This window comes from Chiloscyllium plagiosum, unplaced genomic scaffold (genome assembly GCF_037043375.1).
Source record: "Chiloscyllium plagiosum isolate Xiang-an unplaced genomic scaffold, Cpla_swu_hap1 HiC_scaffold_9, whole genome shotgun sequence".
In the NCBI taxonomy this organism is placed as follows: domain Eukaryota; kingdom Metazoa; phylum Chordata; class Chondrichthyes; order Orectolobiformes; family Hemiscylliidae; genus Chiloscyllium; species Chiloscyllium plagiosum.
Genome location: NW_028270147.1, coordinates 77,322,453 through 77,328,452, shown reverse-complemented (window position 1 = coordinate 77,328,452; position 6,000 = coordinate 77,322,453).

Genomic DNA, 6,000 nt, shown 5'->3' with positions numbered 1-6,000 from the left:
TGAAACATGCGTTTGGAACTGTGTACCATCTTCAGTCACAGGGAAAAGTGGAAAGAATGAATCAGTCCATAAAAGGAAAAATAGGAAAAGCGTGTGCACAAACAAAGTTAAGCTGGGTGGATGCCCTACCCTTAGTTTAATATCCATTAGAAGCTCAGTAAACTCTATCACAGGGTTCACCCCGTACGAGCTAACAACAGGGCAGCAGTTCCTGGGACTGGGAGCTGGAATATAGATGTTAGAGGGAGGAGGAGCCTCTCTAAGGTACAAACCTTACTATGACCAACTAACAGCTTTAGTATCAGCTTTCTCCAAACAAGTTGGATCGGCAAAGGGGGACTTACAGAGCCAGGCGCCATCTACCACGGACTGGGTCCTGCTGAAGGTGATCAAACGGAAGTGGTCGGAGCCAAGGTAGACAGGACCTTCCAAGGTGGTGGAGAGGAGATCTCATGCGGTCAGACTACAGGGGAAAGAAGAAAGCTGGTACCATTGGAGCCAGTGTGCAGCTACGGAACCGCCAATGAGAACTCTAGAACAAAAAAGAACAGAAAAAGAGTAGAAGGGTCTTAAACTTTTAACTTTTGCAGGAAGAGGGTTCTGGAAAAAGGGGGAGAGGTTCTAAAGATCTCCAAGGAAAGGTTTTTCTGGAGAACATAAGTGAGGACAGGACCGGAACACAAGAAGATTTTGTTTAAAACATATAGGAAAGTTGTGTAAAGGACATAATGTTCATCTCTGTAAGGAGCCCACACTATTCTAGGCTGTTTTGGTTGGGAGTTTTTGCTATTATTTTATGTATAAGTGTTATGCCGCTGTTAATAGGGGTATCAACCATGAGGGACAGACACACAGGTGAGGGAGAAAGTCCCAGGAACAAAAGATCAACAGGACAAGAGGCGGACAAATGTTTAAGGGAGGCGGGGAGCCAGGTACACATCAGACATGATAAAAGGCATGGTACAACATACCAGTTTGACTTATGCAAAGTAATTGACTGTGGCCAAGATACAGGGAGCTGGAGGGGGTATGATGTATATCTTTGCATCTACGCCATTTACTATGACCCATGCCCATCATGGGATCCATGTATTAACATGGACTGGGGTATGATGGACACCCAAGAAGTCGTCACCCTCGGATAATAGATGGAACGTTCGAGACCATGTGAGCCTGACTAAGGGGCAACTCGATTATTCCTCAGAGCTAAAAAATCCACTCTTGTTAACCCTGACAAGATTTGACATTAACCCTGGTCCCAAAGAGGTACAGATTTACTGTGGGATTGATGACAGAAGCTTTTATTTTGTAATAGGTGTAGATCAATCAGGAGTGGATACCATGGGACTAGTGAAGGTAACCTTAGTGGATCCTCCTACGAACCAGCCACAAACCGAAAACACAACAAGTATGGTGGTAGAACCAAGTTCAGGAGTCGTGGTAATAGACTACAACAACCTCACGAGAAGGGACATTATTAAATTAGCCACCAGGTACCGGGATAAGAACCTATGGCTGGACTGGATGACAGCGACTGCAACCTCAATGAATGAGTAATTGCGTCGCGTGTTCCTCGGCCAGGCCAACCCTATTTACTACCACAACCCCATTGTTCCCTAATATAGACCCACCATGCAGGCGGACTCTCCAAATTGTACCACCTTAAGTGCTATTTTCCCACCTGTAAAGAATTCCACGTTACCTCCAGTGTTTACCCCAAGGGCCAACAATTACACTTGTTTCACTCGAAGTTCTAATACAATCTTGGGAGACATGCTCGCTGACTGGTGTTAGGACACGATTGATGTAACCGGCTGGCAGAATGCTAGCACAATGGTTAGGGCCAGAGCTGATCTTTTTTGGTACTGTGGAGATAGAACACTGCATGTTAGTCTACCTCCAGATTGGTCTGGAACCTGTGCAATGGTCAGGCTAGGGTTATCCTTATTCCTCTTAGGAGAACGACAACAGGGAATAAATCCGCATGCACAAAAACGCAGGGATTTGTTTGATGTCACTACTGGCTCAACCACTTACATGGATGCAATAGGTGTTCCCCGCAGTGTACCTGATGAATATAAATTGGCAGACCAGGTAGCAGCAGGATTTGAGAATCTCCCAATTATCGGTGTTCTATTCCCAGTCACGCCAAATAAAAATGTCGACCGAATTAACTATGTATATTACAATGTACTCAGGCTAGTCAATAGAACTAGAGACGCGGTGGTGGGACTCTCTGAACAACTGGCAGCGATCTCATTGATGACAGTACAAAATAGAATGGCCTTAGATATGTTGTTAGCAGAAAAGGGGTGAGTGTGCTCTATGTTCGGAGATCAATGTTGTACGTTCATCCCCAACAATACAGCACCTGATGGCTCGGTAACCAGAGCCCTGGAAGGACTAAGAACCTTGTCTGAAGAAATGCATGAACATTCAGGTATTGACAACCCTCTAGGAGGCATTTTTGACTCATGGTTTGGGAAATGGACAGGATTGATTGTGTCTGTGTTTATGTCCCTTGTTGGTATGATCATTGTGTTAGTGTGTGGATGTTGTTGTATCCCCTGTTTTAGATCTCTGTTGAACAGGGTAATCATCACATCAATTAAAGGGAAGGCTCCCCTGCCCTACCAGATGTCACAGATGGAGACGGAAACCATGGCTCTGGCAGGAAGGGAAGACTATGCATCGGAGAGCGAATGTGATGTATAAAACTGGTTTGTTGGTCTCATTTTCATGAGACCAAAAGGGGGACTGTAAATAAATGGCTTAGTTCGAGACATTCAGAAGTCTTTAATGATATATTTGATTCAGTTGCTTATAGTGCAATGCTGTACTTGGCCATTGACTAGAACGGTGTGTAGTGTAGCCCTTATGTGTGCGAGCAAACGGTGGAGACTGTTTCGCACGCAAGAGGAGGTCACGTGGAGACTGTTTCGCGGGCAGGTCACATGGGGTCAGACATCCAGGAATACGAAAAGGCGGAGAATGGAGTCAGATCAACAGCCAATCAGAAGACAATCCCACCTCAGTGATTGCATGATGTTCTGTACTATATAAAAGACTGGGTCAGGGACAGGAATACGTCGGACTTTGTGAACTGACACACTTTGCTGTTTGTCAGGGACGGGAAGACCTAGACCCAGAGCTCTGTATACTTTATCCACTTACAGCTAAAATAAACTAAGAGTTTGAGACCGAATATTACTTCATTGAAAGAACACGCAGGACTCGGCTCACACATAGAGGAAAGTAAGCTGGTTGATTGAGCCAAAGTCGAACAAGGCCTACAAACAGACAAATGTAAAACACTATTGATTATTTAAGTTAGAGGGTCTGCCTTGCAACAGTTGTTTCTGTGCCAGCAAGTAAAGGTTCAAAAGATCACTATTGATATAATTTGAGGGAACAACCAATGCTGCTGTGACGCAAATTTTAAGGGGCTTCACATTAGAGTTGCTGAGTTAGACCAAAGTAAATTAACACTCCATGGTCTCCCTTCTTCACAAAGTGTCAGTTTTTTAAACTCTATCTTGAACTTCATTTCTTAGTTCTACACTAACTTTCATTACCTCACCCTGCAGCTACAGATTTATATCAAACAGCATCTCACCCAAAGAGCTGTCATGTAGTCGTTCCTCAACTTGCATTTTGGTGCTGTCTCAAAGTATCCACTACAATGCTTCAAAAACCACCACTTAATTATTCCAGGACGTACAACGTTTCTAGTATTTCAGCTGTGTAACAGTCCAACGTCCATTTCTACTTAGTCCAAAAATGAAAAATATCTGGTCCTTTAAAGTGCACAAAATAGAGTTCTAAATAAAGTGGTCTATTTATGAAATCCTTCCTGCTGGCTTTCCTAATGCAAAACACAAGTGAACTTAAATATTTGTAAACTTTAATATTCAAATTTTCCTTTATTAGTGCAGTATAATTAATGAGCTGGATTTTGCAGTGTCTGTACATCAGAGAGGCCACCAACTTCTGCAATCCACATGAACAAGAGTGCACTAATTCACTACTCCTGAGGGTCAGTTACTTTAAATGCCAGGGACCTAATATGAACTTTGGGCTAATTGCTCACTAAGAACAAATTAACTACATTAAAACTTTACAACACTATTTTCAGATATAAGCCCTCAAATTTGCAAATACTTAAATTAAAATGGAAAAATGTTGTGAAATCTTTTAAAATATTTGATACAATTTGTTAAAAAGTAGCCTTATCCCTATAGGTAGATTTCGGATCTTTTAAACACTTTAATACCTGATCTAATACTTCATTTTGAATAAGTGTTATAAAAAGCTGATTTTCTGACATTTCCTTCCTTCTTGTTTGTAGTGTAATGACAAAACTGTGACTCCCGCCTGCCTGCTGTTAAGCCTCTTTGCAATCCAGAGAGAGAATCTTTCTTCAAGGCCACTGAAATTCTTGTCACCAGAACTGCACTATATGTAGACATTCGTTCAATGTTCATGGGAAGCCCTGCTGCTGCATGCAAAATTCCAGTCATTATTTCTTCAAGCCATACAATTTTATTCAGAGTTGCAATTTTTTTTAAACTAAAGTGCACTGTGCATGCATTCTTTAAAATATGATCTAAAGTATTGGTTTTTCTTCCATTTCCAAAATAGTTTTTACAATTCCCTAATTTCACTTAAAAAAATTTTTTAAGCAAGGAAATTTAAAACGTTGCATTGGTTTTGTAAATGAGGTTTGTTCGATTCATTTCAATTTAACATTAAGTTAAAACAGGTAACTTCAAAACTTAAAACTACTGTCTGGTCTGTTTTTCAATTGGAAAAACCGTGGATGTCTGTGCCATTAAAATACTTTGACTGTTTGCATCCTTGCCTTTATTTTACAACTTTTAAATGTATTAATGATATATCATTTGAAAATCCTTCATTTCCTGTTATTGGTACGAGTCACAAAAGCAAGTACTTATGCAAAACAAATATAGTATTTTTTTTTCCTCTGAAAAAGTTAAATGTTTTAACAAGTCATTTGGAAATTTATTACATATATAGTCTCTATTTTTCAATTCTGCACATGATGTGCCGAACGTTTGCAAGTTAATCATACACTAGGTGCCTCTGGTGTCACCCCTCTGAACTTTTGAGAATGGAATAATTACAGAACACATGCTCAGAATTGGCAGAAGTGATTGATCAACATTAAAAGAGTATTGCTCATCCTCAGTCTCTGCTGAAATATTGAAGCCCAGAAACGTGGGCGGCACGGTGGCAGTGGGCGGCACGGTGGCACAGTGGTTAGCACTGCTGCCTCACAGCGCCAGAGTACCGGGTTCAATTCCCGCCTCAGGCGACTGACTGTGTGGAGTTTGCACGTTCTCCCCGTGTCTGCGTGGGTTTCCTCCGGGTGCTCCGGTTTCCTCCCACAGTCCAAAGATGTGCAGGTCAGGTGAATTGACCATGCTAAATTGCCCGTAGTGTTAGGTAAGGGGTAAATGTAGAGGTATGGGTGGGTTTCGCTTCGGCGGGTCGGTGTGGACTTGTTGGGCCGAAGGGCCTGTTTCCACACTGTAATGTAATCTAATCTAAAAAAAAGGCTAGGAAGAGGAAATAATTCTGAAACAAATTAAACACACTAGGGAACAAACATTCTCTTGGGAAATACCTTTAACTGACTTCAATATGCTTCAACCGTTTTTAGTTTGGAGGATGTAGGTGTGGTAATGAAAACTGGGAAAACTTGCAAAATTAGTTGCAATGTTAAGTTTTACAAGATTAAATACACAGCATTCATAGAGCAATTATATTCTTTTAAAGACTGTAAACATATTATGATTACTTCTTATTATAAAATACTACAACCAAGTGATAAACAACATTTTAAAAGGACTGGTATGAAATTTCCAAAATATTCTTCCTTTCTTCCACCTGCCATTTCAGTTTTCAACTGAGGTACAGATTCTCAGCAGGTTTTCTTAATCAGAGGCTCTTTCAATAACCCAGAAAATAATCAGTAAA